The sequence below is a fragment of the Amblyomma americanum genome, chromosome 1 (genome assembly GCF_052857255.1).
Source record: "Amblyomma americanum isolate KBUSLIRL-KWMA chromosome 1, ASM5285725v1, whole genome shotgun sequence".
In the NCBI taxonomy this organism is placed as follows: Eukaryota; Metazoa; Arthropoda; class Arachnida; order Ixodida; family Ixodidae; genus Amblyomma; species Amblyomma americanum.
Genome location: NC_135497.1, coordinates 104168054 through 104192481, shown reverse-complemented (window position 1 = coordinate 104192481; position 24428 = coordinate 104168054). Strand labels below are relative to the sequence as shown.

Sequence of the window (24428 nt, the reverse complement as noted above, 5' to 3'; positions counted from 1 at the left end):
GTGAAGCGTGTGTATCAAGGTTCCTCCATGCGCTCCAGCCACCTGGAAACCTTTTCGTGACTTGTTTGTACACGGCCTGGCAACTGCGGTCCTCTGGTTACAGGGTGCTCCTCACCACCGCCGATGGCTCTGCGGCTTCTCGGAGACCTCCCTCTTGCTCTGCGCTGCATCTTCGCCGCGCGCTTGGCGACGCCGCTGCTTGACGACGAACTACTTCGCAAGAGGCGTCTCTTGTAAGCGCTGCTCTCGCTGCTTCGGTTGCTGCTGGTCCAACCACTTCGCAAACGACGCTGTTTCTCAGCGCTCTTGCAGCTTCCGCTGCCACCGCTACTGCTCTCTAACCAGCGTTGACTCTTGGAGCCAGGGACGCCGGTATCGTCCGACGAACCAGTCAACTGTCCTCGCGTTCGCCTTCCGTGGCAACCAGGCGTTGTGCGTCTTGAGGAGTCTCGCAGTTCGGCGCTGGGCCTGGTGTCGCCCGTGCTGCTGCTACTGCTGACTGGAGACTGAGAGCTTCTAGACCTGCTTCGGGCCGTCATTCGGACTGGCCTTCTTTTCCTTCTGCTGGAGGAAGGAGCGTTGTGGTCACCGTGAAGCAGCGGCGTTGTCCTCGCGGCGGACGACGTCTTCGCTGTGGCTTTCGATGGCAACGTATGCTTCAAAGGCCTACCTCTACCCTTAGGATCCTGCTCTGGCCGACCACGACTAGAAGTCTTCCCCGAGGACCACAAACGCTTTTTTTCCACTGTCGCCGCCTTACGTTTCCTTCTCAGTGTATTAGTGGCTGTCGCTGAGGCTTTACCTTTGGATACGACTGGCTTGGGAGGTTCTGCCTTCACTCCGGACCGGCGTCCATTCGCGTCCGTGGCCGCCAGGAAATTGGCTTGCTTGCTGGCGAGCCTGGCGGACCTCCTCCGGGTCACGGGCGGTCCAGGGGACGTGTCGGCGACTTCGCCACGTCGACGCTTCGCAGGAAAGGACGCTGCCTGCGTTTCCTTCGGAGGTCTCATTTTTCAGTCTTTCAGTCCGAACGAGGCCAACACAGTCACCGATAGGTGGGGCTGCACCCGGCTTTAACAAGCTTCTATCGCAGCCACATTGCCGGCTGCTGATTTGGATTTGGATTTGTATACGTGGCTTTTCCTTTGTGTCGGGTGCCGAGTGGTGGAACTGATGTCGTTGTTGTCGCGACTGGCCAAGCAGAGAAGCGCACCTTTGCCTCCTTATCCCTGCTCTTTTTCGACTAGCCAGCTAACTTTCGTACATGAAAATATTTATCTGAAAAACTCCCTGTGCCCCACAATCCTTGGCCAATTCTCCTAGTGGGCATGTGCCATTGTTTGAGGGTAACAACAGCCCCGCTTCAGCGCCTCCGTGTTCGCCACAGGGTACCCCTTTACTGTGACTTTCATTTCCTCAGTAATAATAACTGGTTTTGGGGGAAAGGAAATGGCGCAGTATCTGTCTCATATATCGTTGGACACCTGAACCGCGCCGTAAGGAAATGGATAAGGAGGGAGTGTAAGAAAGGAAGATAGATGTGCCGTAGTGGAGGGCTTCAGAATAATTTCGACCACCTGGGGATCTTTAACGTGCACTGACATCGCACAGCACACGGGCGCCTTATCGTTTTTCCTCCATAAATACGCAGCCGCCGCGGTCGCAAAAATCAATTTTCTATGCTGTGGATTCGCTCAGCTAATTCAGGATATACAAAGGCAAAGCTGTCGGCAATCATTGTGTTCGTTGGCGTTGACAACGTTCTAGACTCCGAGTTTGAGGAAAGGAAGGGTGTGTAACTGGCTTCCTTGGTCAGTGCACACCTCAATCGCGCTTTGAGGTAAGTACGTACGTGGCGGTGGTGAGAAAGATATGTGGGCTGCACGCATTAGCGCTGACAACTTTGTGGCAGACACGCGGCACTGCAGCTATATCGCCCAACAGGCCGCAGCGTTCATTGCGTGAGCAACCTGTCGCGATGAACCATAAATTTAACTGCTACCAGCCGTGCTACGATGGGCTCGCTGCCTATCCAGTGTGCGGAACGTACTCAACGTTACAGACGCCAAGCCGTGTCTACTTACCCGATACACCACAACTTTCGCTTTGTAACCAGGTTGAGCAGTAGTTAAACCGCAGCTTATTTTACGCGACAGCATATACAGCTCGTTCTGTCGAAAAGCCGTCGGCGTCGTATTAGCTCTGGACCTCTGGAAACTCTGGACCTGTATATATGGGAAATGCAAACCAGTAAAGTATTGTATTATGTTAATTCAAGAGGCAGCGCCCTGACGATTGAACACACATGAACACAGACGTCACCGGCATTCTTATTAGGCATCATAACATAATAGGACGAAAAGAACATCTAAAATTAATATTCCCTGATCCGCCTGGGGCAGTCTATAAAGACTATCAAAAAATTTGCGTGTCTTCTAAATTCCCCAAAAATTTCTAATCGTCTGGCAGAAGAAGGCGGCCGCCCTTGCTATAAGCCGAGATGCAAAATCTGCTCACATGTTACTGGCTCACTTCTGATTATCAAGTCAAAATTAAAGGCACATTCTGCTGTGACACTTCGAAGGTAATTTACTTGCTGGAGTGTTCTGTGTCCAATAGCAATACAGAGGAAAACCGAAACCCCTGTTCGATTACGCTTCGACAACCACAAAGCTCACCGCGCTCCTCTCCACAACCTACCGCTATTTAAGCACATCAGGATTCCCGGTCGCTCATTCGATAAATAGAAGTCACTATTTTACAATTATCTTATATACAAATTTTATACTGTTTCTGCTGACTTGAACAACCGTCCTGGCGCGCTGTATTGTCAGCCATGGTAATTAACAGTTATGCTTCCCACATTTGTGCTTTCGTTTAGGTATTCTAAATTTTTAATGTATCTTTCATTGACATATACACCATCACCCGCGATACTGATATCGCATCCAGTGCATGCTCTGCCTTGTTCTTGACCTTATGTAAAAGTGGCATTGATAGTTGTTGGTGTAAAAGCATATACCTGAGTACCACTGTGATGAAGACGTCCCCAGTCGAAACGTCAGTAAGCCCTTGTGTTTTCAAGCATGTTAGTCTAATTTATAAGTGTATAACTTCTGGTTCGTAGTGACTTCTTCGTAACTGTGTGTGTGTGTGTGTGTGTGTGTGTGTGTGTGTGTGTGTGTGTGTGTGTGTGTGTGTGTGTGTGTGTGTGTGTGTGTGTGTGTGTGTGTGTGTGTGTGTGCGTGCGTGCGTGCGTGCGCGCGCGCGCGCGTGTGTGTGTGTGTGTGTGTGTGCGCGCGCGTGCGTGCGTGCGTGTGTGTTCGTGCGTGCGTGCGTGCGTGTGTGAAAACATTCATTGTACAGCATCTTCAAACCTCCCGCAAAAACAACCCCCACTTCTTCTGCCAAATCTCCAGGACCTAGGGCAAAGAAACGAGATGGCGCCACCAGTGCACTCGCTGAAAAAGCGGCCTTATTCGTTTCTTCGTCGCCCCAGACGATACGAATAACAGACTTTTTTCTTGTCGATTAAGGCAGGTACCCAAAAAAATCTGGTATAAAACAATTCTGCCAACCAAATGCCTTTTTTGTGCGAAATTTCAGCTCGAACAATTCACCGGTTTACTTCTGAGGTGCATACTACGCGCTGCATATCCTCCCGCTGGAAGCGTTTACAGGAACGCTTATGCCACCGTACTACACTCTTACTGCCAGCTACCTGTACGGCTTTCATCGTTCCCGTGCGCTACGGGAGCCACATGCTCCTCAGTATTCAAGACTTATAGTAGAGTGGCTCCTATAGAAAATCACGAACAAACAAAATTGGTATTCGACAAGCCTCATGAAGCCAATGCGAGCTGCTGGCTGTCTGTTCGGCGCCAATGTTTTCGTACTTGTCATGCGTACATGGGCAACTTGGGGTACTTGTTGATAAGAACGGAAAACTGGGCGAGGTGGTAGGGAATCATGTTTAACTGCGCAAAGAAACGAAGACAGAGAACAAGAAGGCACGACACGGCCGCACTTGTTGCTTGCGCAAGCCCGGTTGAACGGTGCATGAATCTTCATATCGGTCGAGGTCTGTCCTTGCAGTGCACTAACGTTTTCAGTCGAGCATCTTCGAAGACAGCTGAAATGGCGGCAGCAAACCTCTAAAGTGGTGAGTATTCGGTTCGTCTTTCTTCGGAAAGGAGCGTGTCTCGGATGCGTCAAAGATGATGAGTCAGTGGCGGCAGATTCGACGGCTGACGAACCGGCGCGTAGACGAATGCATCGAACTTTTGGCGTTTGCGTAAAGTGCCCATATTTTCCCCAGACCCCAAAGCGGGACATAAGCGGGACGTGGGTGGGGGGCCTTTGAATGGCACGGGTAGTATTTTAGACATTCACTTTTTTTTTTCTATCCATATCATGCAGCATTTCTTTTCCTCCAGTTTTGGCCTAGATGGCGCAAACATCTAATACTTCTGGCTTGAATGGATTTTCTGCAGCAATCCAGTTTTGTAGATGTGTCCGTGGTACGGTTCACATGTCATGTGCCCATTCGCTTTGAGCATGAGCAGCGCTTTAAGTGTCGTCACTTGAAACTGCGTCTTCTCTGCAGACCACAGCTTGTTCATCAACAAAAGCGCCCTCCCCACTGGTGCATTTATTCCTGGCATGCACATGCAGTACTCAATATATAATTGCCCTCATGATGCACGGCACATCTTTCGTCTCAAAGTGCTGGAGAACATCCACCCGCCGTTCCCTGTCCGGCTTCTTCTGGCTCTTCCATTCCTCAAGTTTTTCAGTCGTGACATAATGTGAAACGTTACAGGCTTCGTCAAATAAAGCATTCTCATCAAGACCGATGTGACTGAACTCTGGAGTTATGAGCGCCTGCCTAGGGATTGTTTCTTCCATTATATAGGCTGGTTTGGTGGAGCTAGGCAGAGCAGGTGTAGCCAGTGTAGCGAAGGCGGGACAAAATGCCGTCCCGCAAGCATGCTGGCGGAACGGCGGGACCAGACCTGCAGAACAAGGACATGTCCCGCCTAAATTGACACGTCTGGTCACTTTCTGTTTTCCAGTGATGAAACTGGTCACACTAGATCTGCCGATCACCAATGTCAGCCAGTAGAACCGGATGCAACTAACGCTTGCGTTGAAGTTAATACATCCGTACGCACGTTACTGCGCATGTCTTGTGACGATTGCTCGGAGGTCTGCAATGATCATCGTGTTGTGGATAGCCAGGAACATGCAATTGATACTGAACAGCATCGCGATATGGCCTGTGCCCAGTACAAGTGCAAGACCCCGCAGTTGCAGAGATGACCTTTCCGCATTCCTGTTAAAACTTGGACAGTGGAATCGGGCACCTCGCATGCATCCGTGACTGCTCCTCTGGGAGTGTTGCGCAAGCATTCGTGCTTTTCTTCTTTGCCGCGTTAGATAAGAGCGTTGTTAGAAACGCCTAGGAAGTCCCTCGGTAGTGTACACATTGCCGGTGGAAAGTAACGCCATTTTGGCATTGCTGAACGGGTCCGTTAAGCAGTGAGCCACGCCAGGGAGGTGCCCTGAGAGAATGCGGCTAGCACCGTATCTATAAACCAACCTAGACAATGATACGCCGGTACTGCAAAGCATGTCATGCTTACATCAAATCTTGATGACGCGATAGTCTGCAATTTTTCTCTCAGTACTAGCATATCATTTGATTGAACATAAATAAGTGTGAGTGCACATCCTGAATATGTGCATAGATGGTGACTGCGGGAGTGGAATATGACTATTATAAGTTACTGTGCGCATAGCGGGGCAGGTCCGACAGGTTTTAGGTCATTATTAACATATAAGTGACGCTACGGTGGAGCAACTGCTGGCAGAACAAGCAAGGCTAATCCCACCGGTAGCATACAACAACTCCACTGACATCCTGAGCAAGAACTCTTAAGCTGATTAATAAACATATTACTCGTGCAAGGATGGCCGTTTATGGGCTCGCTTATTTTCGCGAGCATCATTCAGCTTTTATTAAGTACTGCATCTTTGCTGGAGTGAAGCAGGCATGTTTTTCTGGTCTTATTCATTGCAGGGTCATATCCAGAAGACGCTTTCCTGCTTTGATGGGAATGTTGCATTCCTGCGTCTGTTTTACATAAAGAAACTGCTCCTGTGCCATGTGAGTCTGGGCAGTTAAGTTTCTTTTTTTCATCTGGAAAAGCTTTCAAGCTGAAACTGTGCTTTGCATTTGTGTGTAGATTTTAGGCATTTAAATTTGATATATGAAGGAAAAAGCCTTGGCTCATGGGTGTGCGCAAGGCCTGTCTGCAGGAAACGTGTGCACGAAATGTCCGTCCCACTTGTCAATCAAAGGAATATTAAAAATGTTAGAAGAAAAGGCAAAATAAAAATAAGTGGTAAAAATAAAAATACAGAAATAACACAAAATTGAAATAAAAACAACAATAAAAAACAAATATGAAATTTGAAGAAAATAGAAAGAATAAAAAATGGAGGGAGAAAGGACACGGAAAGGGTTTTGGCTTTCGCTTTTCCACTCATAAGCAGACTAAGTGTAAATAATTTTTTTTGTTATACATTTTCAGCAAGTTTGTTTTCTTTAAACAGACACAGAGACGACAACTTGCAATTCTTGTTCTCCATAAGAATTGATTCTATGGCTCTTTCTGGCTATGTTGGTGTTTGTCCAACCCCAAAAGACGCATTTGTTGCCGAGAAAAAATATATTGGATCATTTGAGCCACTCAATTCAAACTCGTGTCATCTGCGCTGAAACAGACCCAGTGATCACTGTGATCTGCACCACAACAGACCCTGTGATCCCAAATTTTAATCTAGAACACTGAAATTTTCATGCTTTTCAGGCAAACTAACAGGAAACATTTTGAATATTTAAGCAATTTAAAATTATACTTGCTTTTCATCTTACAGCATATAAGTACTGTTGACATGTTCTTTGCCAAATGTTGTATTAAATAATAAATTACACTCTAGAACCTAATTTTATTGCTTGAAATGGATTTTATAATAAAGCACATGACACATATAACTGTGTCTATGTTATGAATCTTGCCGAAAAATAATAACCAACAGAAATGGCCCATTTTTTCCTCCACAAGTAAAGAATAAGGCAGGTGTGCTTTTAGCAGAAGCATTGATGCATTTTTGCAAAATCCTGTGCACTGATTTATGTGTGTGTATTTTAGGGATGGTTTTTGTATACAGTGTGGAGTCTAGGTGGGTGTGTCAATGCCGTCAGAGCACTGTGTAGAGTGTACCATCTCTGGTCATGCAGGCCCTTGGAATAAGTGCTTTCAAGGAACAGTCTCCACATATGCCAAAGCCAATGCAAACATCATGCCTGCAGAGATGCTTGCCACAAATTTCGTCCACTGGAGCAGATGTTACAGTGCAACTTGTTTCATTCATTTCTGTGTTCAAAAGGTGAGCTATGGAATGTTAGACATAGATTTTTTGCGGCAGCCACTCCCATGGGATCTAACTTTTTATGGTACTACATAGTTGCTAACAGTTTTGTAAGCTTAGAATTGGGAGCTGAAAGAATTGTACTGTGTGGTTACATAGATTTCTTGATGCTGGTGAAAGAAGTTTAATCTGTTTTGTGTTGCACAGATCCTCAGGCATTGACATACATATGTCCAAAAATTACTGAGCAAGATAGCTACAATTTCTTGATTCCTACCCACTAGGAGCATGATCACCAATACTTGCGCAAACTCAGAGCATGCAGCAACTCGTGCTTCACGTTCCTCTGCTAGGCATCATGAAAGTATGTATCTGTCAACTTGCAGCAAATGTCTATGTTTTTAATGCATCATAAAGTTTCAATGGCATTAATATTTGTTTCTTACGGCACCTCTGTATAACTCAGCTATGACGTGCTGGTAAAATGTTAAAACCACTGCAGCCGTGTGAAGAGCATCTTAACAACGTAAAAAGATAGAGATAGAAATAATGAGTTTGGTCTCTACAATGTCGAAGCAGCAACTAGTCTATAAATTGCTCTGTAATGGATGGCTCTGGATAATTTTAGGCTTCCTAGGCTGTTTTGATGTGCACTTGATATCACCTTGCACCGGTTAGAGTGCCTGCCTCATGTGAAAGAGCGACTGCTTTCAAATGTTTGAAAACAACCACTGGTTAAAAACAAAGTCTGTTCAGGGCTGAAATTGCACATGCTATGCTGCCTATTCGTAATGAACAACTCAGAGGGTCAGTGAGGCTATTTTTTAATGTTGTTTCACTTGCAAAACAACAGCACAGCAGTCTACAAGGACAGTGCACATTACAAGAAGAGCACTACAATGGACAAAGAAGACCACTACGATACACACAAGAAGTTAAATGACACAGTGGATATAGTGTGCAAAAGAAGGAAAGATGGCAATGAAAACGTAATAATAGTGGCAGCCACCTCCAGTTTTGTGCTGATAGATAGAAAAAACATCAGTGCACAACAAGAAAAATCATAATAACAAACAAGATAAATACATGTCACAATCTGTATACTTGTAGTAGCGTAGATATAGAAGTCTGTTGATGAGATTACAATGGCCAGTGTGTCTTCGTTAAAAGACAGCTTGTTTTCTCAGGCTTGTATTCAATGACTGCCTGTCCAGATCCAACAATTCTTAGCACCTTTCGCTACATCGGAGGCATGACCGCCACCTTGGTCAGCTCATCCACAGCCACTGGGGACGGAGGGCCGAGGGTTAACTCACAAATCCACAAAGGCGGCGGTGGCAGCCAAGTACAGTATCAATGGCCAATTCCTGTTCTGTGGAGGGAGCATGCTTATATAGCTCTTCACTCAGTGAGCATTTCTTTCATAGTTGCGTCTCACTTATTTCCTATTTTTTTGGTAGCGCTGAGAAAAGCAGGATATTGCTTTCCTTTACAAGGTGCTCCACGGTACCATTGGTTGTCGTAAAATGCTATCAGATATTTTTATAAGAGTCCCCACTAGAAACTAAACTTGTCAGTGTTCAATGCAAGAATCTTATCCAGTGAGTCTTGCCTAATTGTTCTTTTTGAAGAATATCGGGCAGTGAATGGGACATCGCAGCGCTTAACAATGTTATGAGGACTGATGCAATGTATACACTAAATAACGGGTACATAAGGAGGTGGTTGTCATTATAATCAAGATTAATAAAAACCGAAAGTTGAAGATACTGCGAGCCTGTGCACCAACACCCAGTCACTGGCAAGGTGGTTAAAAGGAAATGTAAAGATGTCATATCAGTGATGAATTAAATATGGAAAATGAGGTTTATAAATAAATAGTATGTAAACCTAAGCTGTAATTTTCCAGCCTTATACTATGCCTTATACTTAGCCTTATACTTGGAGCCATGGAAAGAAAAATGATAGGTGTAACATTAAGAGACCGGAAGCATGCAGAGTGGGTGAGGGAACAAGCACGTGCTAATGACATCCTAGTCGAAATAAAGAGGAAGAAATGGGCTTGGGCAGGGCATGTACTGCAAAGGCAAGATAACCACTGGCCCTTATAGGTAATGGAGTGGATTCCAAGAGAAGGCAACCGTAGCAGGGGGCGGCAGAAGGTTAGGTGGACAGATGAGATTATGAAGTTTGCAGGCATAGGGTGGGCGCAGCTGGCAAATGACAGAGTTAATTGGAGAGACATGGGAGAGGCCTTTGCCCTGGAGTGGGTGTAGTCAGGCTGATGATGATGATGATGATGATGATACTAGAGAATCGTAGCACAGGCTAACCTCTCTGCCTTGAATTTAGTAAGAATGCACTACACTGTACTGATGGGCAACTTCGAAGTCAAAGTATGGAAGTTCGAAAGAAGCAGGCATGCAAACAAAAGGTAAACATGGAGTGACTGAGTGGGGAGACAAGTAATGAAAAAGACTTGACAATGAATGCCCTTCCTGGCACCATGCAGGCTGTAGAAGGACTAGAGGAGGTAAGGTGTAGTGACTGTACAGTCGTGATGTCTAGAATCAGCCTGAATTGAATAGAGTGGAGGAAAGTTGTCATGAAGAAGGTAAATGTGATGACCTTCCCAGCATAATTCCACGGCGCTCAGTTGAAGTAGGAGGTACGCTAGCTAGGTAGGATATTGGCAAGCTCTCCAAGGAAACAAGATGCATCATACTATGAAGTGGTAGCGCATGAAAGTCTCAGACCTCTTAGATAAGGTAGAACATGCAGAACCATCAAAATTTATATGTGGAAGGTAATTATGCAAAGTAAAAAATTGTACTAACATGAAGAGAACTCAGCAAGCACTAAAGCACCCAGAAAGCCTGAAAGGAGCAAAGTCTGGATTAGGCGTGTGCAGAGATACATGTTTGTAGAAGGGACAAAGGCAACAGTGCCGTGAGAAATTTAAATATGGTAGGTAAGACAGCAGAAAAATTCTGTGTGCATTTCTTGATGTGTGCTGCTCTTACAGGTTGATCCTGACATTAATCAGTTTGTATCCCATAAATGCTTGTGCTCTTGGGGATTCTGGAAAGAGGCTCACTGCAATTCGTATGGTAGAAGCAATTTTTTGTACCATTTTCCACGTGAACTTATATGGTAGCCAAAATTATAATACTAATGCAGGAAATGGTGCAAACAAGGAAATGGAAATTTTCATTTAAACTGAAGCGATTATAGAGGATATGTCACAAACAGAGGGAAAAGTGCAGGAGACAAGCAACTCGAGATTTTTGGAAGGACAGTAGAGATTCGTTATACAAGAGTGCTTCACGACCTCAAGTATAGGGAAGAATGCTTATATTGTATTAACCCAGCACACAGATCTATGGAAAGGAGAGTGAGTGATGTGGGTGACATTAAGAGGAAACAGCAGATTGTATTAGAGATTGAACTTGAGTTATCAACATCCTAGTGGAATCAAGCGGAAGATATGGGCTTGGACCAGACAAACGTAACATCCAGAACAGATAACCGATGATCTATTAATGTAACAGAGTGGAATCCAGGGCTAGGGAAACAGTCAGGTACGGTAAAAAGATAGATGGGCAAATGCGATCTGAACATTTGATGGGATGGCCACATCTTCTGCGGAACAGGGCAAATTGGGTATCAGTGGAAGAGTCCTTTTCCCTTCTGTGTATGTAGCCTGCTGATGATGGTGGTGAATGTGACATACACACTGATATCTTTGTGTTTCACCTCGATGAGAAAGATAGCTGCTGCTGCCTAGTTTTTAACCATGGACTTTTGTTTTTAGCAGCTAATCTCTTTAGCTGCTTCACTACTATGATGGACTATGAATATGCTGAAAGGTTGCAGCTCTGAAGCTTCTATAGCTAACTAGGGCTTGTTCTCAGTGTTAACATTTCTTTTATGGTAAATCTGCTATGGTCAAGACAGTTATGGTAATATTGAGACACTTGTGGTTCTGCTCATGAATGCTACCTAAAGGAGCCACGTACCATTCAGACTCTTGTCTGCGCTACCCACATTGCCCTTTGAATTGGGAAGGACAAAGGCTAGCATTAGAGAGGTGAACCTTGTGAATTACTTGCTCTTACTATCTGTTATCATCATTCTATTTCCAATGCTTAAAACTAATCTCATTATATGTTCTGTACATATTTCGTTTCCTAATACAGGTAGCAAGCAGGCTTGGAATGTGGAGCAGTGCCAGATCCTGCCTAGTTCAACAAAGAATCTGTGGAGTCCCAAGACAAAGCCATACCTATCAGAATGATGCAGCTGCAAGTGCTTTTACAGCTTGTGGCTGTGATGTGCAGGGTGTGTGCTTAAGATGGTTAAGAACCATCTTTTATCATATTATTATCATTTTATTTCGACAGGTCCCGCCATTTATAGTTACAGCAAAACCGCGTTGATACATTCCCAGTTCGTTCAATTTACCAGTTCGTACGCTCGAAATCACGGACATTAAAAATCTCCCATAGAGTCGCACTATTTTTTTTTTTCTGGGGAATGTGTTAGCGGTTAACATGCTTTTCCGGCTCCTATGTTTAATATTCTGACAAATCGTGGTCGCATGTTACATTTCTTGACCAACCCGCACATGCGCAAACATACAAGTGCACCAAACATGAAGGCACGGGACATAAAGAGCTGAAATGCAGCGGCATGCAATCATCCACCGTGGTGCCTTCTCTGCGGTTCCTAGGTGCGAGGAGACGAAGAACCACCACCACTACCACCGCCACCACCGTCGCCAACAACCTCAAAAATAAAAATGTTGCGCTAGCACTCAAGAGAGCCGTTTTTGCGGGGACGCGACATAAATTATAAACCCCAGCGACGCGCATACATACGAGCGGGGCGCTGCTGGGAAACGCTGCTTAAAAATTGCAAACTCCTAACCAACTCTTAGGAAGCCGCAAGCGCCAGCGTTAGAAGTCACTTAGCCCTCCTTCGCAACTCCACAAGTACAAATAGAAAACAATGTATCTGTAAAGCTGTTTGCCGATGACTGTGTTGTTTTGAAGGATATAATAAGTGATTATAACTATACTTGTCACTACAAAAAACGATAGTAGCAATCACAAAATGGTGAGTGTGCGGGGGTGTGAATATTAACAAAGATAAAACCATATTGTTACAAATCACAAGGAAAAAAGTTCCCAGGCTATGTAGTTATATACTTCACAACCTTTATATTTTAGAAGTGGAGAGCTATAAATACTTCGGAGTAACCCTCACTAACAAACTCACTTGGTCCTCACATCTGCTCTAACGTCTCCTCATCCGCAATGAAGAAATGATGATTTATTAAAAGAAAACTTAGAAATTCTCCCATCATTACTGGAATCACGGTATACAAGGCTTGTATTAAGTCCCGACTTGAATGTGCAGCAGCAGTCTGGGATCCACATAATTAAAAAGTCAGTGCTCAACTGGAGCGTGTACAGCGAAAAGCAGTTCATTTTATTTATGGTAAATATAGAAGGACAGATTCTTCAAGTGCATTAATTCTAAAGAATAATTTACAGTCCTTAGAAGTAAGGAGAAAAGTTACAGGTCTAGCATTACTTCAACGTTTCATCTCAGGAAACCTGAAGCCAGAGCTTCCCAATTTTGCGAAATTGGCGACAAAGCTTGGCAAAGTAAAATGGATACGGTCTGTAAAAAAAATTACATCCTTAGGGTGGTGTTTTTATCTATAACTCGCACCAGTGCACTTCCAAAGTGGCTGGAAAGTATCTGCCACACTCCTACAGTGCATTGTTAAGAGTTGTACTGATCTTCTCAATTGGGTGAAATTCGCAAGCATTACAATAACACAACTTTACACGAGCATTCATTAGCCCCAATTTATCATGAACCCCTGGGATTACTGTCATGGAGTGAAATCTTCTTCCTTCACCTTTTTTGTAAATCGAAATATTTCATAAAGGAGATGGAGGATTTTTTGTATGGCTCCTATTATTGTTGTTGTGATGTCCTGTATATGACTGAAGCTGTTGCGGCTGGTGGTTTTATGACTTTTATATTTCAGTTGTGTGCCCTTCCTGCTTGATCCACAATCATGGCTCGCAGTATTTACAAGCAAATTAATAAATAAGCCATTAGTGTACGTCTGCATCTGTCTCGGAGCCTCTTTCTTTTTCAGAAGCGCTGCAGCGGTGGCTCAGTGGTTATGGCACTCAGCTGCTGACCGGAAAGACGCGGGTTCGATCCCGGCCTAGAGGACCGTGTACTGTGCGATGTCAGTGCATGTTAAAGAACCCCAGGTGGTCGAAATTTCTGGAGCCCTTCACTACAGCGTCCCTCATGGCCTGAGTTTCTTTGGGACGTTAAACCCCCACTAACCACAATCTTTTTGAGAAGCACTCCTTCGCCGATTCTTTACCCCCCCCCAGCCAGGTCATGCACCCTGTCACATGACATGGCGTGTGATTCTGAATCGTACTCAGTGGTTGGCCGGGCTGGTGGGGTGCCAGCTGCGCAACAGTCAGCATGTGGAAAGTTTTCACTGCTCTCTGGTTGACACGTCGAGTCATCTGACAGGGAGGCATGACCTAGTTTGGGGGGTGGGGCGGGGGGGGGGGGGGGGGGGGCGGATAGAGAAGCGGCGAAGGAGCGCTTTTTAAAAAGAAAATGGCTCCGAGACGGATGCATGCGACTCGACTCTTTGGCCGTGTCTGACGTCATACCTCGCTCACATTGGTTGACTATGCTCTGACATCATGAGCTATGACCAATCCTGAATTAGTGTGACAGCGCGTACGGCTTCTCCGAACGTCAGCTCTACGCGCTAAAAGCTGAAACGCTGCAGTTAGGGGCTTAGCTACTGATCCGGAGTACCCGAGTTCGAACCCGACCGTGGCGGCCGCGTTTAGATGGAGGCGACGCGCAAAGGCGCCTAGGTGGTCGAAATTATTCCGACATACTGCGTCATTTCCTATCCCAAAAACCAATTTTCACTTTTTTTCGACAGTCTGCTGCTGCGGTGGCTTCCCCGCAGTACTGAGATGCAAAGGGGCGAAGCATTCGAAAATGACACGAAAGATATTTTTGTTACCTTGGTCATTGCCGCCGACGGACCGGATGCGTTACGAAGTTCCTTCCGAGCTTAAGACAGCGTAAATGCGGTCTGAATTCTGCGAGCGCTAGAAAAGGATATTTTCAGATCTTGTGCCAAGAAATTCTGACATTTTTGTGAAGTGAAATTGTCAATAAATGTTTTTGTACATCTTTCAACAGTCAAATTAAAAAAGAATTAGGCGGTTAATTTGGATCATGTCTTCCCGAATAATACGTTTTTCTTGCAGTTTTTTTTTACATATCAATGAAGTATTACTATATTGCATAGGGAGCAGGATATCAATATTTTTCTCATGAACGATAAATTATTACTTCTTTCTTCCCATCTAGACGAGCAGTTTGCTGATGTGATGTCTCGAGGAAGGCCATTCCAGTCAGCAGCTCCGCTGGGGAAAGAAGATGCTGCAAGAATATTTTGCAGGAACAAATGTGAGCAACTGGGAAGGAATGGGATATACGGTGAAATCTGTTGTCTGGGAGAACAAGATATGGTGATTAATGAGGTGAGCTGTGGAAAAACATGTTAAATAAGCAGAAGATATGGTGAGGAACAGCGAGATTCACAGACCAGATTATTTTCTTTGTTAAGAGATGCTGCCATCATATAGAATATTATGAGTGTAGAAACTTCGTAGCATGGCATTGAAGGGACTGTAGTACATTGATTGGATACGTATTTGATGACGGTTCTTCATTGCAAGTGCATATTCGTGTCTCGAATATTTGAGTGTGTGGTATATGTAAGTACTTTGCTTGCTGTGGAGCATTATGTAGGTGGACGTTTTTAGTATCCTATTATTTCATGTGAGGAGGATATGATGCGTGTGTAAGCCATATGACCAAGTAGTGCACCAGCTGGCATTGCAGAGGAGATGTTATCAATCGAGCAAGCACTAAAAAGCAACTTGAGGAGGCAATGACCTAAAACAACTTTGAAGAGGTAGGGTTAATTAAGGTTCATCACCCAGTAATTGTCATTCTGCTCATGGTAAATGTCATCTTTAGGGATACTTATATAGATCAATCGGTGTACTCTTATACGTATTCACACACGTGCGCACGCACTGTAGCCTTCATGGATAACGAGAAAACATCCGACTGAGTCGAAACCTGAGCCAGCAGTCATGCAGGCATTATTTAATCAGGGTGTAGATGAGCCTTATGTAAAACAACCGGAAGATATCTATAATGGCTGCACAGCCACCGTAGTCCTCTATAAAACCAGCAATAAAGTTTTAATAAGGAAGGGTGTCTGGCAAGGAGACACGACCTCACCAATGCTGTTCATCACCTATTTATAGGAGGTGTTCAGAGGCCTGGTTTGGGAACAGCTGAGGACAAGAGTTAATAGAGAATACCTTAGTAATCTGCGATTCGCTGATAACATAACCTTGCTAAGTCACTCAGGGGATGAATTGCAAAGCACGATCAGTTACTTAGAGCAGAATGATTGATGTAAAAATTAACATGCAGGAAACCAGAGTAATGTTGAACAGTTTCGAAAGTAAGCAGCAATTTACGATTGTTAGTGAGCTGCTGGAAGTGGTAAGGGAATACGTGTAATTAGGGCACTTAGTGACCACAGATTCAGATCACGTGAGTGAAATAACTAGAATAAGAATGGCTGGAACTCATTTGGCTGGCTTTCTCAGACCATGAATGGAAGTTTTCCAATATCCCTCAAGAGAAAAAAAATATATAACAGCTGTATCTTACCCTTACTTATGGGGCAGAAACATGGAGGGTGATGAAAAGGGTTCAACTTTATTTGACGACAACACAGTGAGCTATGGAAAGGAAATGGTAGGTGTAACATTAAGAGACAGGATGAGGGCAGAGTGGGTCAGGAAGCAAACGCAGGTTAATGACATTCCTAGTTGAAATCAAGAAAAAGAAATTGACTTGAGGAGGGCATGTAATGCGAAGGCAAAATAATTGGTCTTTAAGAGTAACGGACTGGATACCAGTAGATGTCAAGCATAGCAGAGGGCGGCAGGAAGTTCGTTTGACAAATGAGATTAAGATGTTTGCGGGGATAAGGTGGCCACAGCTGGCATAGGACAGGCTGAATCAGAGAAGTATGGGGGGAGGACGGGTTTAGGCTGGTAGTCACGCTGGCGCACTGCAGGGAGGTGGTGAATGGCGGCTTTTTTTCGTTGAGTTGAAGAGCGAAGTCCCTGGGCATATACAGGGGGCAGGTTACCTTTTTTTGCGGTTGATGTTGTTCGGAGTGGTTTGCATATGCCAGGATTCCAGAAGGAGCCTTTTCTGGTAATTTCTTTCGGTTCTGGGGATGTGGGTTTCTTCAAAGTTGATTCTATGGTCGGAGTCCTCGGAATGCTCGGCTATTGGATTGAGCTCTCTTGCGAATTTGCGGACGTCATTTTTATGTTGCCGAATTCTTGCTTTGAAATTTTTGGTTTCGCCAATGTAGCTTGCGTCGCAGTCGCCGCATGGAATTTTGTAGACAATGCCTTGGGCTCTTTCTCTCGGCGGCTGGTCTTTGGGAACAGGTAGGCAAAGCGCAACAGTGTTTGTGGGCTCGTGTGCAACTTGAGATCTGATTTTTTTAGGATTCGGGCGATGGTTTCGCTGACACCTCCGACATAAGGTAACGTGACGTATTTTGGTGGTGGCGTTGGTCTTTGTGCGTTGATTTCTTGGCGAATGTTGTGTTCTTGACGTTTTTGACGTGTTTTTTCAGTTCAGTGCAGCACAGAACTTGACAGAAAAAAAGAACAATGCACGATATTCAAAGAACTAATCATGAACGGCTACCCAAAAGACTTTATTCAAAAAACCATTCGACGTCAAAAACACAGCATTCGCCAAGAAATTAATGCACAAAGACCTACGCCACCACCAAAATACGTCACATTACCTTATGTCAGAGGTGTCAGCGAAACCATCGCCCGAATCATAAAAAAAACGGGTCTCCAGGTTGCGCACAATCCCACAAACACTGTTGCGCTTTGCCTACCTGTTCCCAAAGACCGGCCGCCGAGAGAAAGAGCCCAAGGCATTGTCTACAAAATTCCATGCGCCGACTGCGACACAAGCTACATCGACGAAACCAAAAATTTCAAAGCAAGAATTCGGCAACATAAAAATGACGTCCGCAAATTCGCAAGAGAGTGCAATCCAGTAGCCGAACATCCGAGGACTCCAACCATAGAATGAACTTCGAAGAAACCCGCATCCTCGGAACCGAAAGAAATTACCACAAAGGCTCCTTCTGGAATCCAGGCATATCCAAACCACCCCGAACAACATTAACCGCACAAAAGGAAACCTGTCCCCAGTATATGCATAGGGACTTCGCTCTTCAACTTAAAGAAAGAAAGCCGCCATTCACCACCTCCCAGCAGTGCGCCAGCGTGACTAACAGCCTAAACCTCCCTCCCCCGCGCCTTTCGCATCACAGCTGTCATTTCTTTGACCCCGCTCCCCTCCATACCTAAAAGACGTTAGGTACTGCCCTTAGTCACCCCTGATGAAGGAGCCGAGTCGGCTTCGAATTGTTGGGTTAAATTTAAAATTTTTGGTTGGAGATGTGTAGTTTATTATAAGTTTTCAAACCCAACCAGACAGGCAAATCTGTCACAATGTTTGGTGTTCTACATTCAGTGGCACTGGGCATGATAGGTTGTTGCAGTCCATTGAAATCCAGGATGCCATGAAATATCAAAGGGGCTTGCCTCTGTTCTGATGACGAGTGAAGTGATTAGTGTAGCTAGAAAGAAAGCACAGGCAAAGGCCATATGTTTATGGCTGTTTCACAAACTGAGACTAATGAGAAAGCTTGAAGACAAATGAGAAGCTTGAATTTAGATTACAGAAAAAGCAGAAGCTATGGAAAGGAAAATGCGGGTTACAGTTAAAAGACAGGATTAAAACAGCGGATTTGAGAACAAACTAGACTTAATGGTCTCCTAGCAGAAGTTAATAGTTGGAAATGAGCTTGGGAAGGACATGTAATGCGGAGGAGGATGGCCTTTTAGTGTGATAGTATTGCTGTGGCTGGTGCAGGACAGAGCCAATTGGAAGTGAATAAGAGAAGCACTCGTTTTGTAGTAGATGCACGCTTGCTGATGACTACTACTTGTGCATGTCTCACCACTGTCTTGGTTAGTTGCTTCGAGAACTAATGCGGACTGAGGACCTTGCTCTTCTTTGCAAGCAGTGATGTGTGAGCAGCAGAAATTGCTTGAGCACTTAATGCATAATACAAGCCACACATTCTTTGTCTAAAAAGTGAGAAAAGTTTGTTGAATTATGCATGTTGCTTGTGGATCTACGGGAAGGGCTATCACCAAACTAACTAGATTCTTCAGATTTAGGGAAAAAGGTACCTGAAATAAAGGGCAGTCTTTGTCCCAGTTTGTCATTGTGTTCATTGTGTCACTGCCTGTTCAAAATGAATTACTCTACTTCTGAATTCTGTACAAAGTGCATGAGCCTCAGATTGAGTTGGTAAATGCGAAGTAGCACCTGTGAAAAGTAGCTGTTTGCTGTTGGAAACAACATTCTGCCCATATTTTCTGAATGCAAGAAAGGGTTTTCTCTTGGGTGAGTTAAGTAGCTTTCTATTTCTCTCCATGAATGAGGATTTTTGTCTCAGCAAGAATGGCTGTCTAATTCCTTATAGTCTGGGGTGCACCTGACCCTTATCATGGGAGGGTGCCTGAGAAGAACCTTTGGGAGAATACTTGCAGCCACTCTTGAATACTACATAATATGGCTTGTTCACTGCCTTTTCTCATGTGTGCAGCGTGATTTTCATGGAAGCTGTCTGCCAAGATTACATATACTACCTGGTGCTTCCAAAAGCAATTTTCTCCTGGAACAAAGGGAACAATAACGCTTTTTTCCAGTTTTTTTATTTTCGAGTGGTGTTTATTGCTTCATGCCATAAATAGGGACGATTATACGAAATGTAAAAGGTTTTCTGATCTAATGAAATCCAGAAGAGACCAATGATGGGGTCGCTGTATCCAAACAGAATAGGATGATGCGCTTTTCAACAAAAGACCCTTTGTTTCCAGGTGACTGATTCTCATTGGCTTCAGTGCTGGGCAGGCTAACGACAGTTTTCAATTATTCTTACTCTATGCTGCCTGTGCTAGTGTATTGGTTTGTGAGCTGCTGTCCTGTCTGTGTGATGTCTTGTACTGAAAATCTGTGTCTCATAAACCTCTCAAATTCTTGTAATGTTATATAGGTTTCTGTCGAGGCCATTCGCATGTGATGCAAAGAGAAGGTAACCAATGGTCCCTTCGGGTAAAGAGGTGGATTTCTAGAGAAGGCAACCATAAGTGGGACAGAAGAAAATACCTTGTGCCATGGCAGTCTTTGTCCACAGACACCTTTGTGCCATTTAAATCCATCATCATCGGGAAGTTTGCTTGGCCAAAGGTAGTCACAGCTGGCTCAGGACAAGGCTAATTGGAAATCAATGGGAGGAGCCTTTGTCCCGCAGTGGACATAAGTACGCTGATGATGATGAGAAGCCTTTCCAAAAAGTACTCCCAACTAGAGCACTACACGGGCTCAGGCTCTCCCGAAAGCCCGGGCCGGGCCTGGTCTTTGGGTTGTGGGCCTGGGCCAGGCTCGGGCCTGTATACTGACGGGCTTGAGCCAGGCTCAGGCTTGTGTAGTGAGCACGTACTGAGCACGTACGGGGTTAACAAACTGCAGGTCAAGACAATATTGTAGCTATCTTTCTACTTTTTCCAGAGTACAAACTTGTTAATCTTCAGTAATAAGTCATATGATAGGTTGAGCATGCAAACAATGAAAATGATGCGGAAAACAGAATAAATCAGGCAAAACAGCATATATACCACTCTTTACAAAGCTGAAGTTCTGAAGCACCGAAAGTCACAAACACAGTACTTTTGCTTGCCGCCTTCTTAGCTTCACAAAATCGTTAACCATAAAGCATAAGTACGGCGTCCACGCACAAAATAAAGCAACATTTTGCTTTACTCGTTCGGATATAGCCTGAGAGCAACAGGAACTGTGAGGCTGTCTTTGCTGTTTGCTGCCAGATGTTCAGCTCTGAATGCATCACACGTATCTCCTTCCCAGCATGCGCCTTGTCTCTTTAATGCTCTGCGCTCGATACTACCGAGTCTTGTATTTCCTGATAACTGTTGTATTATTTGTTTTGTTTAGTTGTGGTACTCCCGCGGGTTTCCCGGAGCATAGGGGAGACTGTGCATGCGGGCAAATCTGGGCCTTGAAGGGTGCATGTAATAAATGCACCCGTGTAGTGTAGTTTCTCTATTTTGGTCTCAGTATTTGTGCTAATGACTTTTTACAATGTATGGAATTATAATTATGAGACTTCTTTCTGTTGTCTGCCAAGTCCTTTCTTTTTTTTTTTCAGATTTTGTGACGATTAATTCTACAATAGCTTTCTAAACGAATTGTCTAAGATATGACCGCATTAACACTCAGTTTCAGTGAAGTGTGGGACCTGTAGTAGTTGACATCTTCATTGTGTAATATATCCAAGCCCAGTTGATCTTCCTGCATTGTGTTATTGCTAGATGGTAAGAGACAAGCGACAGCGGGAGAAGCAGCTGTTTGAACAGACGCAAGCGGACACCTAACTGGCTTGCGGTCTCGTGCGACCTTTTGCGTTTCTGTGGCGATCCGATTGCAATGTTACAGCCTGTTCGACATAAGCTTGCAAATATTAAATCCGAAGCTAAGAGACGGAAAACGGCTTGAGTTGATTATTTTCAGCAAGTTGGTTTGTGTGGCATTCAAGGCACTGCACTTTGTTCTGGGCAAAAAAATTAAGTACCAACTCAAACAGAAGCAGACACTAGAGAATTTTAGACCTCTGTTCTAACAACCACTAATGCTTTTTCGCTGAAATTCATAGTAACAACAATGTTTGTGCTTCTGTAGCAGGCTTACAGCATTTGTGTTGTTTTGGGCCTGAGCCGGGCCCACCGACTTGTTGGGCCAGGCCGGGCCTGGTAGGTGAGAGCTTTCCTGGGCTCGGGCCAGGTCCAGGCATTAGAGAAACCGGGCTGGGCTTGGGCTGGTAGCGGTAGACGTTATCAGGCCCAGGCCGGGCCGGGCCAATAATTATGGCCCGTGCACTGCTCTATTCCCAACATTCGATCACCATTCTTCTCACTGGTCTTTTTGTACGCATTTAGTGCAAGCACAGAGAAAGTGGTGGTGCGACTGTTTTGCATTTGTCGCCAACAGTTCATGGAGCCTATTTTGACTGCTGTGTATAAACAATAGAACGGTCTGTGGGGCTGCATGTTCTGATTCATCATGTGGTCCAGCAGTGCATATTCATCAGTAGTCAGGTCAACTCTTAGTGAAGTAGTATTTCCTTGCTGTAGCCTGCCATGAAAGTGAAATGCGTGTACACTTTGTGGTGCAGCTGGAAGAAATCTGTGCCACTAGCTTGCTTATAAGCTGTCATCCTGTCTGATTGCTTGTATGTGAATATAGTTTTCACAGCTGCCATGCCTGGTGCGTCAGCAAAACCTTGAGTTTCTCCCTCGCTTGCTGTATGTCGGTGCCTCTTTGAAGCTTTAGATTCTGGATGCCAACCCTGCTGATAAAGCAAAAGACAACAAGTAGTTTTGCCTTAACTATACAACACGCTATTTGCTAAAATGCACGTGCATATTATTGGCATAGTTGGCATGGCACATTTGGTGGCATATAGTAACAGCATTTAGATTGTTGACAACTTTGGGGTGAACTGTTTTCTCTTCTTTGTTAATTCATCCGTAGAATGCTTAGGAAGTAACTGTTGCTAACAGTTGTATGACACTTTTAGTGATGCTGACAAAATCAGTAAAGCTGATTACTACTCTGAAAGGACATTGCAGTATTTATGTTTTCAATACATCCTTTGTTCAATTTTCAACTACTACTCTTCCGAGCATATGGTTTCAGTTTCCCTGACATGAATAAAAGCTATGAAAAGAAGCATTCCTGCCTGTTCATGAAGACCATCAGTGCAATTAATTTGAATTTCTTCGCCTGCAGGAGTAGTAGCCCTGAAAATAGTTTCAGGTGTGTAAGCACCAAATTTTTCTTACAACAGTAGTAGTTAGCACTCATGTTCTAGAGGTTATCCACCTGAAGACAGTCTGGCATCTGGTTAAGCAACTGATGAAATCTAATAAATGAAAGGTGGTCTGCATTTTACAAAGCTTGTTGCTGGCCAAATTGTTTCCATTCTGAAGGAAACATGTTAAAACTGTACACTGACAGTATCAGCACTCATCTTGTTCATTTTCTTTCTTACTCGTGTCTTACTAAAGTATTGGCGCTAACATTTTTTCCTAAGATGGCAGTGGTGCTGTGGTGTAGACTGGTGCAACACAATTCTGATCGCCTCTGTGGCGAGACCTGCATTTCTCTCATGATTGGAATCACATTACTTGAGTTGCTGCTTTGTTCTAGATTGCAGGTATACATGGAGGACAGTGTTGCTTTTCATGCAATGCATACAAATCACTTCACTTTGTGCTTCTTTGTGCAATGTTTATGGTCAAACAAAGTGATACTCTCATGTGAAAAATTGGAAGCAAACTTGCTTGCTGCATGAGCCCAATGCAAAAAACTGCTTTCATCATTTGCATCATATATAATATACATGCAACAGACACTGTGCAGCCACATAGCTAGCTAAAGAAAAATTGCTTTTGAAGGAGCATTTTTAGTTTTCTTGGCAGTTGTCTAGTGCTATGACAAGACAACCAAAAATGTTGTCATGTACCTTAATAGATCTGTCTTGCTGATAAACCCATGTTCATGTGCTGTTAGCTGAGCATCGAACATCTGAGCCCAAGAAAGAGATAGCGAATAATGGAAAGGCAGGGAGGTTATCTAGGCAGTGTCCTGTGAAATCAACATCTTAAAGGAGCATACCTAGAGGCCTAGCTTTTGGTTGCGTGTTTTCTTGTTTGTCTTGATGTGTAAGGCATTATTATACAAGGATTACCATGCGATATTCTCCTATGACCGTTAAATAATTCATAAGTGAGTTTGTTTCTCGTGCTGTTTCGGTTTCGCTTTCAACAGCCGACTGATGACGGTAACTTCAAAGTGAGCTGATAGGTCATGTGAGGCATGAAAAAACTGCAATATAATCACTTCTTCTACATGTATTGTCATTCCGGCTCATGAGGAAGGCTGGCTTCAGCACTGTAGTGAATTAAAATGATGAAGCAGCGACTATATGGACGTTTTTCCATGCCTCGCATGACATATAACCACACTTTGACGTACGGCTATCATTGGAAACCAAAACAGCATGACAGAAAAATTCGATTGTAATTTATTTTAGTAGTCGTAGGCAAATACCACATGGCAATTCATGCATAGTAGTGTCTTCCGCATCATTGTAGAGCATAAGACATGCCACGAAAATTATCTGTCTGTACTCCTTCAAGTTCTTGTATTGTCAAAGATCTTGTGATGGACCTCAGGGTCTACTTGCTAGTGCGTGGGCATTGCAAAGAGCTGAGTCTAGATGCCTGTGACAGGAAGGAGCAAACGCATTTAATGACTGATGAAGATCAGCACTGCTCCAGGAGAAGTGCAGCACCACGCAAACTTGCAGTGATGACGGTGACGGAGACTTCTGGTGTTAGCAACACGAATTTCCACCATTCTAACTCCGCCAGATAGGTTGCGCTAAGTGATTTCCATTGGATATAAGTGTTGTGTGGGACGTTTCACAGTGGTTCTGCAGGGGAGTCACAGCAAGCACGATCTAACTTTTTCGTCTTGACCACGATGTAGATCCTGTGTTCGCGCTGATGTCTGAATACCTGAGGCATTTGTTATTAACTAGCATGACAGATCCCCATTTTATGAGATCCGGG

At 44.3% G+C, this 24428-nt stretch overlaps 1 long non-coding RNA gene across 4 annotated transcripts; it reads left to right on the top strand.

Moving 5' to 3' along the window:
• The first annotated feature begins 3557 nt into the window (after positions 1–3557).
• Positions 3558–22524, top strand: LOC144113386 (uncharacterized). Of its 4 annotated transcripts, none has more exons than XR_013310762.1 (6): positions 3558–4162; positions 6083–6169; positions 7307–7455; positions 11637–11778; positions 14881–15053; positions 21105–22524. It is a non-coding gene; the product is annotated as an uncharacterized LOC144113386 (long non-coding RNA). The 4 variants fall into 4 exon arrangements; XR_013310761.1 differs by lacking the exon at positions 21105–22524 and adding an exon at positions 20942–21089 and having other exon boundaries at positions 3560–4162; XR_013310764.1 differs by having other exon boundaries at positions 3567–4162; positions 14881–14979.
• Positions 22525–24428: the final 1904 nt, after the last annotated feature.